The sequence below is a fragment of the Mustela erminea genome, chromosome 2 (genome assembly GCF_009829155.1).
Source record: "Mustela erminea isolate mMusErm1 chromosome 2, mMusErm1.Pri, whole genome shotgun sequence".
NCBI lineage: Eukaryota > Metazoa > Chordata > Mammalia > Carnivora > Mustelidae > Mustela > Mustela erminea.
Window position 1 is genome coordinate 70,834,831 of NC_045615.1, and position 11,447 is coordinate 70,846,277.

An 11,447-nucleotide genomic window follows, 5' to 3' on the forward strand; every position below is an offset into this window, starting at 1 on the left:
ATAAAAAAAATAGTGGCTTCAAGTGCTGGAATCTGTGCACTCTGTTGGATCTTCACTGTCTTTTAGGTCTAAGACTAAGAGTATTTTATAGCTTTATGCTCAGCTGGCCACAGCTCTGACTAACACAAAATTGGATTATTGTGCCACATAATGAAGATAGCAAGGAAGGGATATCTGTGAATTGCTCTTATAGATTTGTTGACAGCCAGCATTTGAGAAAAACTTCTAGCCTCAGAATCACAGAATTTTCAAGGCAAGAAGTTTTAAAATCATTTACTCCCTAGAGGTAGTAAGTGATGTACTGACATAGCCAGTAAGTATACAAATTATGATTGCCTTACGTCTTATTTTACTACTCTTTCTTCCATCCAAATGATCCTTAACCTTTGTTATTGTTGTTTTTGGTTTTGGACTCCCTTGTGAATATAAGGAAAATCACAAACCCGACCCCTGGATAAAATATATATGTACAAACATATACCAGAGTTTACACAAATCACCTTGCTGAGAACCTCCATTAATTTGTCCATAGATCTAGTTTGAAGATGAGAGAAGACTTCCTTTCTTCAAAGTGCCAGTGAAAGAGCAGAATACTGTAAGTTCAGTCTATTTTTAGTGAGATATATGGTGCTAAGATATCAAGGACACCTAATTTTTCTTCATTTGAGAAAACTAATGTATATTCTTGTTGACGAAAAGCTCATGTGGCTACAGGAATTAGGGAAGCAGTGTTGCAAACAAGGTAAGCAGTTCAGGAATATGGTAATAGAGTTAGTTAATTGTATTGTAACCAAATTTAACATTTACCTAGATATGTTATCTTAAAATTCTAACAACCAAAATACTCTAAGGAAAAAGGAAAGAAGAAAGAAAGATGAAAAGTACAGCCTAACTTCAGCAGATGAGTTTTAAAAAGTAATTACAAAGCAATTGAACCCTAGATTATAATATTACAAACTAAATTTGATTGTCCTTTAATAAATTGATTGTGACTATGAAGGAAATCATCACATCAAAAGTACAGCAAGTCTCGTTAAAGATGTCCAGGCAACAGTGAGTGATGATCACAGTATATTAGGAAGAAAAAAGGCAAAATAATGGAAAATGTAAAGAAAAATTAAAGTTGAACAGTATTTAAAACCATAATTCAAGAAACCATAATTTAAAACCATAATTCAAGAAAAGACAACTGTATCTATAAATTGAAAAGGCACATCTTGTATCCAGGAATATTTACCCAAAATTCTTAACACTGAAATATACTCTAGTAAAGTCATTGGACTTCAGTTAAGGGAAGAATTTTTTGAACATTTGGGTGAAAATAAGTCACTTGTAAAGGAAAATAAATCAGATTGGGATTATACTTCTCCCTAGCAACAGACAGATGCAGACAGTGAAAGAGGTAACATCTACAGGATATTTAAGAGAAGAGAGAAGAATCAGTGATTTTTATATCCAGACAAGTTTTTGCTACATATAAGCACGACACACCATTTTAAATAGGAGAGAATTCAGAATTATTTCTCATAAGAGACTTTTCCAAGAAAACTGGAGGACAAGTTCTTTCAACACTTTAAGTATTTCACTCAACTCTCTCCGTACTTATCGTTTCTAAAGATATATTTGATGTAATTCTTAACCTTGCTCCTATTTCTTTCCTTCTGGTTTTTTAAAAGATTTTTGTTGTTTTCTGTTTCCTGCAGTGTGAATATATTTCTAGGTAAAGATTTTTGTTATTTATATTGCTTAGTTTTTGCTAAATTTCCTGAATCTGTGGCTTGGTGTCTATCATTAACTTTAGAAATTTTTCACTTATTATTGCTTTCAACATTTACTCTATTCCTTTAAATATGTTGAGTCATATTTGCATCCCAGGCATAAATCCAAAATGATCAATTTTTGCTTCTGAATTTGGTTTCCTATTATTTTATCAAAAATGTTTCCATCTTTATTTATCAGGGATATTGGCCTGTAGTTTTCTTTTTTAGTAGTGTTCTTTTCTGTTTGGGGTACCAGGATAATGCTAGCCTTATAAAATGAGTTTGACAGTATTCCTTCTTCTTTGATTTGTTGGGAAGAGTTTGAGAAGGATAGGTACTAATTTTTCCTTAAATGCTTGGTAAAAGTCACCTATAAAGCTATCAGGTGCTGGGGCTCCTGGTTGGCTCAGTGGTTTAAGCCTCTGCCTTCAGCTCAGGTCATCATCTCAGGGTCCTGAGACTGAGCCCCACATCAGGCTCTCTGCTCAGCAGGGAACCTGCTTCCCCCCATTTCTCTTCCTGCTGTTCTGCCTACTTGTGATCTCTCTCTCTGTCAAATAAATAAATAAATATATTTAAAAGCTATCAGGTGCTGTGCTTTTCTTGGTTGGGAGATTTTTTTTTAAAAATTTTATTTATTTATTTTTCTTTTCAGTGTTCCAGAATTCATTATTCATGCACTCAGTGCTCCATGCAATATGTGTCCTCCATAATACCCACCACCAGGCTCCCCCAACCTCCCACTCCCATCCCCTCCAAAACCCTTAGTTTGTTTCTCAGAGCCCACAGTCTCTCATGGTTGGTCTCCCCCTCCAGTTTCCCCCAACTCACTTTTCCTCTCCATCTCCCTATGTCCTCTGTGTTATTCCTTATGCTCCACAAATAAGTGAAACCATATGATAATTGACTTTCTCTGTTTGACTTATTCCACTCAGCATAATCTCTTCCAGTCCCATCCATGTTGGATACAAAAGTTGGGTATTCATCCTTTCTGATGGAGGCATAATACTCCCTAGTATATATGGACCATATCTTCTTTATCCATTCGTCCACTGAGGGCATCTTGGTTCTTTCCACAGTTTGGCCACTGTGGGCATTGCTGCTATGAACATTGGGGTACAGATGGCCCTTCTTTTCACTATGTCTGTATCTTTGGGGTAAATACCCAGTCGTGCGATCGCAGGGTTGTGCAATTAATTACAGGGTCATAGAGTGGCTCTATTTTTAATTTCTTGATGAATCTCCACACTGTTTTCCAAATTGGCTGCACCAACTTGCATTCCCACCAACAGTGTAAGAGGGTTCCCCTTTCTCCACATCCTCTCCAACACATGTTGTAAATATTTATGCCCCCCGATATGGGAGCAACCAACTACATAAGATAACTGTTAATAAAGATAAAGAGTCATATTGATATGAATATATTAATAGTATGGGATCTTAACACACCACTCTCAGTAATATACAGATCATCCAAGCAGAATATCAATAAAGAAACAAGAGCTTTGACTGACACATTGGACCAGATAGACTTCATAGATATATACAGAACATTCCACCCTAAAACAACAGAATACTCATTCTCGAGTGCACATGGAACTTTCTCCAGAAAAGACCACATACTGGGTCACAAATCAGGACTCAACCAATACCAACAGAGTGAGATTATTTCCTGCATATTCTCAGACCACAATGCTTTGAAACTGGAACTCAGCCACAAGAAAAAGTTTGGAAGGGATTTAAACACCTGGAAGCTAAAGACCACGGTGCTTAAGAATGCTTGGATCAACCAGGAAAGCAAAGAAGAACTTAAACAATTCATGAAAACCAATGAGAATGAAGACACTTCGGCCCAAAACCTATGGGATACAGCAAATGCAGTCCTTAGGGGGGAAATACATAGCCATCCAATTCTCCCTCAAAAAATTGAAAAATCCAGAGTACACCAGCTCTCTTTACACCTTAAAGAACTCGAGAATCAACAACAAATTAAACCAACCCCACACACAAGAAGGGAAATAATCAAGATTAGAGCAGGGATCAATGAGATAGAAACTAGAGATACAGTAGAACGCATCAATGAAACTAGAAGCTGGTTTTTGAAAGGATCAATAAATTCAATAAACCATTGTCCAAACTAATCCAAAAGAAAAGATAGAGGACCCAAATTAATAAAATTATGAATGAAAAGGGAGAGATCACGACTAACACCAAGGAGATAGAAACAATAATCAGAAATTATTATCAATAGTTATATGCCAAAATGTTAAGCAACCTAGACGAAATGGATGCATTCCTGGAAACCTATAAACTTCCAAAACTGAATCAGGAAGAAATTGACAACTGGAATAGACCAATATCTAATAATGAGATTGAAGCAGTGATCAAAAACCTCCCAAAAAACAAGAGCCCAGGACCTGACGAATTCCCTGGGGAATTCTATCAAACATTCAAAGAAGAAATAATACTTATTCTCCTGAAGCTGTTCCAAAAAAATTGAAGGTTGGGAGACTTTTTAATACCGATTTAGTCTCCTTACTAGTAGTTGGTCTATTCAGATTTTCTCTTTCTTCCTGATTCAGTCTTGGTAAGCAGTATGTTTCTGAGAATTTTCCCATTTCTACTCATTGTTCAACCTGTTAGTATATAGTTGTTCATAGTAGTTTCTTTGAATTTCTGTAGGAATCATTGTAATGTGTCCCTTTTCATTTACAGTTTTGTTAATTTGAGTGCTCTCTTTTTCCTTGGTTATTCTAGCTAACAGTTTGTTAATTTAGTTTAGCTTTTCGGAGAACCAATTCTTAGTTTGGTTAATTTTTTCTATTGTTTTTCTCTCCTCTATTTCATTCATTTCTGCTCTAATTTTTATCATTTCCTGTTATCTGTTTACTTTGGGTTTAGTTTGTTTTTCTTTTTTAAATTCATTAAAGCACAGATAGGTTGTTTATATGGAATCTTTCTTGTTTCTTAATATATGTATTTATTGCTGTGAATTTCTGTCTTGGAATAACTTTTGATGCATTTCACAAGTTCTGGAGTTCTGGTGTGTGTGTTTCCATTTTCATTTGTCTCAAGAAACCTTTTTTATTTCGTTTTTAATTTATTTTTTGATCTACTGGTTGTCTGGGAAGAGTTGTTTAATTTCTGTGTTCATGAATTTTCTGGTTTTCCTCATTATTGATTTCTAGTTTCATGCCATTGTGGTTAAAGAAGATACTTGATATGATTGCAGTCTTCTTGAACTTGCTAAGGACTTGTTTTATGGCCTAACATATGATCTTTCCTAGAAAACATTAAATGTACACTTAAGAAGAATGTGCATTCTATTGTTATTGAATATACTGTTCTGTACCTGTGTGTTAGGTCCATTTGGTCTGGAGTGTTGTTCAAGTGCACCATTTCCTTATTGAGTCTCTGCATGATTTATTCACTTTGAGAGACAGTCTTCAATTATTATTGTATTACTGTTTATATGTTTTTTTTAGCTTTGTTAGTTTTTGCTGTGTATAGTTAGGTGCCTCAATATTGGGTACATATTTACAATTGTTCTATCTTCTTGATATATTGACCCCTTTACCATTATATAATGACTTTCTTTTCCTCTTTTTAAACCATTTTAAACATCTGTTTTGTCTGATGCATATATAACTACTTTTGCCTTTTTTGGTTACCATTTGATTGAAATGTCTTTTTCCATTGCTTTACTCTCAGTCTATGTATGTCTTTAAAGCTAAAATTACTCTCTTGTACACAGCATATTGTTGGATCTTATTTGTTAATCCATTCAACATTTCTATGTTTTTAATTAGAGAATTTAATCCATTTACATTTAAAGTAAATACTCATTGGTAAGAAGATAGGTAGCAGATCGGGCTATGAGTTGTTTCCTTTCCTGGCAGAGCAGCAAGACTCAGTGTGTGTATAGCCCATTGCTTGGAGATCTTAATCAGGCCAGAGTGTATACTGAATGCTGTGGTCAGGTGAGGCTACCACTTTTGCTCTGAAGACCAAATAACCATGGGCTGTGTTCCCTGTTTGAGTGCCACTGTACACAGGGCTATTGAATCAGCTATGCAACTTTCTATGTCCTCTGGTTAGGTATTTTCATCAGACAGGCTGAAGGTTGCAAAAACAATGAGTGGCGTTATGAATTAGATTTCCTGCTTTGGTACAGTGAGAGAAATAGCTCTAAAGCTGGTAAAACTTTTTGTTGTCTTAACTCAAACTGGCCATCTTCCAAACAGGGCCATGAACAAACAGGGCCAAACAAAACAGTTCTGTGTTTTAAAGAAATTTGGAGGAAAACAGGGTTTATATTTTGCCAAACCACTTCTGATTCTCTTTATTTCTTTCCAAAGATATGTATTGTTTATATATAATTTTTCAGCTTGAAAAACATCCTTCAGTAGTTCAGGTTGTATGAGTAGGATGGTGATCAGTTCTCAGTTTTCTGTATCAAAATGTGTTTTTATTTTGTTTTCATTCTTGAAGAAAATTTTAGCTAGATAAAAATTCTGGATTAATTTTATTTTTTCCTCATTTCAGCATTTTTGTCACTGATTTATTGCCTCTCCAATTTCTGACCAGGAAATTGTGGTCATTTGAATTTTTGTTTCTCTTTATGTAATGAGTTACTTTTTGTTGTTGTTGTCATTCTAGTTATTTGCTAGTTTTTCTTTTATGTTTGCTTTTCAGTAATTTGACTCTTATGTGTCTGAATGGGTTTTTTTTCTTCTTTGCAATATTTGTTCTTAGAATTTACTCCTTTTTTGAATCTATAAATTTATGTCTTTCACAAATCTGAGGATATTTTTGTCATTGTATCTTCTAATATTTTTCTACTTTACTGGGACTCCAATAAATATATGTCATCAAATTATGTAGGTTTTTAATCATTATTTTCTCACATATCGTTATCTGCCTTTTTCTTTTTGGTCCTCTCTTTTGGGACTCCAGTTACACATGTTATACCTTTTGATATTGTTCCACTTGTTTCTGAGGCTCGGTTTTTTGTTTTTCTGTTCAAATCTTTTTCTCTTTTCTTTGAACCAAATGACTTGAATTGATCTATTTTCAAATTCACTATTTCTTGTGTCAATTCCATTTTCCTCTTAAGGCTTTTTGGTGAATTTTTAATTTCAGATATGGTACTTTTGTTTCTAGAATGTCTATTGGTTATTTTTTATAGTTTATATTTCTCTCTTTAGAGTTCTTATGACTTCATTTGTTTTAAACATATATTCCTTTATACCATATACCTTTATACCATTGACCAAGCATAAATATAATATCCTTCAAAATTCATTTCTGTTAATTACATCTCCCTCATCTATGCCATTATAGGGTTATTAAACCTTGAAAATCATTTCTTTTGAGAATAAGTCATATTTCTTTGATTCTTCATGTTGAGTGATTTTAGATTTTATTCTGGACATTGTAAATGTTATGTGTGGGGTATCTATGTTGTGTTATATTATTTGAAGACTTTCATTACTGTTGTCATTGTTGGTTGGTTGGTTTTACTTCTTTAAAACTGAATTGTTAGCTGATTACTTTAATAGACTATTAAATTGGTTAGACCATATTTCTTCGGTGGCAGGTAAAACCTCCGCACAGTTTAGCTGGACTCCCTAGACTCTACTTTCATGTGGTAGCTCCACTTTCACCCCAATACTGGGGAAGTTAATAAACAGAATTGGGGGTACCTCTTCCCTACTCCTTTCTTGTGGTCTCCCCACACTTTTCAGCAGTTTTGGTTTTCCCAGTTCTGTTGTCTTGTTCTTCAAACTAGAAAGAGTAAGGGAAGTCTATAGAAAATTTACCCATGCCACATGATTAAGACTCTGTGTGCCTTCATGCTAGGTGCCATGACAACAGGAAATGTATCCAGAACTGTTTCATACTTCCAAATGTGTCAATTCTGTGTCAAGAAAGACAAAAGGAAGAGGACCTGCTTTTGTCACTCTCTAGTGCCTAAAAGCAGGGTGTTTTTTGTACATCATCTCAAGTTTTTATCTGCTAGAGGGCAATGTGATAATTTACTTAGCTATTACTGAGGACAAAAATTCTGCATGCATGTTCAAAAGATACCTTTTTTAATTATAGAATTATAGTTTGGCAGTTATTTACTGACAACATACTAAAGATATCATTATCTTCATTCTGGTTTTTATTGAGAAGACTGCTGTCAAGTTATCTTTTTTCTCTGTTCTTAGTACTTTTTCTTGTTTTTGATATTCTGGAAATATACTTCAATGTATAAAGGTGTCAGTTTCTTTGTATTTATCCTGCTTTCTAAATATTTGACTTTATGGGCTTGTGTTGGGGTTAATGTACAGCATGAAATCATCCATAATACCTGGCTTGGTAAAATGTGACATGTGAAGGGGTTTAGTTTTCAGAGAAGGGCTTAGGTCTTTGGAATACCAAGGCCCTTGTAACCACTTGGCCATAGGAATGCCATAGGGAGTTGCCTTCCCCAAAGCTTTCCTAGCCCAAACACCTGCCCTGCGATCTAAAAGATATATGCATTGTCCCCTAGGCTATGTTTGGCTGAGTTTAGAACACAGAGATTAGCATATTATATCATTCCTGTAAATACATCCTCCTAGTTCCAGTAAGACCCTTTGTCACACATCACATGCTTGAGAAACGGTGATAAAGTTTTGTGTTTATCCTGAAGGACCAATTAAAAGCAGAAACAAAGAAGGGCAAAGGGTCTTGTCTCTGAGCCTTGACTCCCACCACCCCCCACACTTTCTTTCTTTCACAGCAAAGTTTAGAGTAATCTTTCATCCATTGGTACAGGGATTGCTGTCCATTCTTGGCGGGTTTGAGGATTTCTGATTTTTACCAATTTTGAAAATTTCTCTTCTTTATCTTTTCAAATAATACTGTTCCTTTATTCTCTTATCTTTTTTCTTTTCGGGACTCTGGTGAAACCTTGATTACAACTCGTATTTTCTCTTCCTTGACAATTTACTTTTCTGTTTTCTTTCTCTCTCAACTGCTTGCAAGATAATTTTACTAGAAATATTTTCTCTTTTACTAACTTACTATCAAGTTTTGTCTATTTGACTATTTAATGAAAAGATGTAGGGTTTTCTAAGTAATATTTTTAGAATATGAGTATCCAAAACTCACTACTTGAAACAAAAGACAGGAAACTGAGAGCAATCCTCATCCAAAAATGTGGGCACCCCATCCTGTTGCCATACATTCTGCTTCTTGAGGTAAACCATTACAGTCACTTAATTTCCATTTTGTATGGTGTTGTTGAATTTGTCTGTATTTCTAGTAACTATATATTATAATTTTAACATAATTTTATAAAAAAGATAATCACTATATCTATCTATCTATATATCTATTTGGAGAGACTACTTCTAAAATAAATATATTGCCATCCATTTATTTTTTAATTACATGTTGAATATTTAACATACTGATTTTTAAATTTCTATACAGTAAAATTCACACTTTTTTTACAATTTTGTGAGATATGACAAATAGAAAGAGTCATGTAACTATCACCACAATCAGAATATAGAACAGATTCCTCATCTTCAAAAATTCCTTTACATTACTTAATTTTCTGAAAAGATTTTACTTATTTATTTCAGAGAGAGAGAGAGAAAGCTAGTGTGAGTGGAGGGAGGGACAAAGGGAGGAGAGAGAGAATCTCAGAGTCCACACTACGCACAGAGCCAGATGCAGGACTCCATCTCACCACCCATGAGATCATGAACATTGGCCAAAATCTGGAGTCTGATACTTAACTGACTGAACCACCCAAGCACCCCTATGCTACTTAATTTTTTATCAAATGCACCCCCCAACCCTAGTCTCTGGCAACCACCTATATCTTCTCCATCTTTATTGTTTTAGTTTTTACAGAATTTCATATTAGTGGAATCATTTAGTAAGGGACTTTTTGACTCTGGTTACTTTCACTTGGCATAATACATTTAAGAGACATCTAAGTTATATTTTCATCACTGAGTTGTATTCTATTACATGAATGTATCACTTGTTTATCCACTAATTCACTGAAGAACATTTTGTTATTTTGAGTTTGAGGCCATTATGAATATAATTGCTATAAACACGGACATTTTGTGTGATTATAAATTTTCATTCTTTGCAGTGAACACGTAATGTGAGATTGGTGAATCTAATGGTGAGTGTATACTTAAATTTTTAAGAAACTATCAAACTGTGTCCCAGAAAGGCTCTATAATTTTGCATTCCCATTAGAAATATATGAGTGATGTAGTCTTGAGCTTTTTTATTCTTAATATAATATTACAAACTAAACTGTAATGATTAGTCTTCTTGCCTACTTAATCTACATCAGTCATTTTGCATGCAGAAAGAATAGAGAACTGTACCATTCTAATAAAGAATAAATCAATTGTGGTGATACAACCACATTCTGCTTTTGATTTTAACTTTGTCATTACAAGGGTGTTATGTTGCCCAGCTTTATATGGTACCACTCACATCCTAGTCTATAAAGTTTTCCCCTAATCATTGCTTTTAGGTTTTTAATAAATTCATACAATAACTAGAACCATCATGTAGACGCATTTTTAATTTAGATAGTATACTCTATTGAAACAGATAAAACCATCAAAAACAGCTTCTAAAACAAATTTTAGAAGCTTTAAAACATATACATAATACAAATGTGCACAACAACATAGTTTTTTCCTAAAAAGTGTTTACTAAAAATCAGTGTTACAAGATGTTAATATGTTTAATTTGAAGTGTGTAGCATAAGAGGGAATCTTTGGTTACATAAGTTTGGAAAAACATTATTAAACAAATATTTTTTTAATTCTTTTAGTATTCAGAGAATTTAATATTTTACTTTAAAAAGAGAACTAGCCAATAGATGATTTTCCAAACTTACTCTATCAAGGGACCCATCTTAGGAATCTCATAAAAAATTTGAACTTGCAATGTAAGGAAATTAGAGAGAACCATCAGAGGAAAATCCTAATAGCGTTCCAGGTAATCAATTATTATCTGGCTCAATTTAGTGTAGACCATCTGAGAATGATATTACAAATTGAATGTAAAATATGAAGTACCTGCAGGAATAAAGTGGACTGGTTATAAAGCGGGGGCATTAGTAGATAGCACCAATGCATAAAAAGCATAGCCAAGTGTCAAAAACAATTTACAGAATAGCTTGCAGCTTATAAGCTCTGGTTTTAGATGACATTTCTATTGACACTTTCTATTTTCGATAACATTTCTGTGGGCTGACAGAAGATAACTCTTACTTAGAAAGGCAAGGATTTCTGCCCCTGAAGTGTCTAAGGTGTTAAGCCCATTATATCCAATTCAAGAGTTAGATTTTAAAAAGTACTACAGAGGGTAAATTTGGGAGGCATTCACTCCACTCTTAAGGTAAAGCCTAAAGGTTCTGTTGTCAAAGAGAGAAATGAAAGAAATTTTAGATGTCTCCATAGATAATGTAGTACTTTTAATTGTGTATTTCTTTTTAGGTGCTCTGGGCATGAAGAAAGGCAAAAATGTTTTTATAGGCTTTTGTTTATTTTTTTCTAAATGAAGATTTGAGGGCACCTGGGTGGTTCAGTGGGTTAAAGCCTCTGCCTTCAGCTCAGGTCATGATCTCAGGATCCTGGGATTGAGGCCAGCATCAGGCTCTCTGTTCAG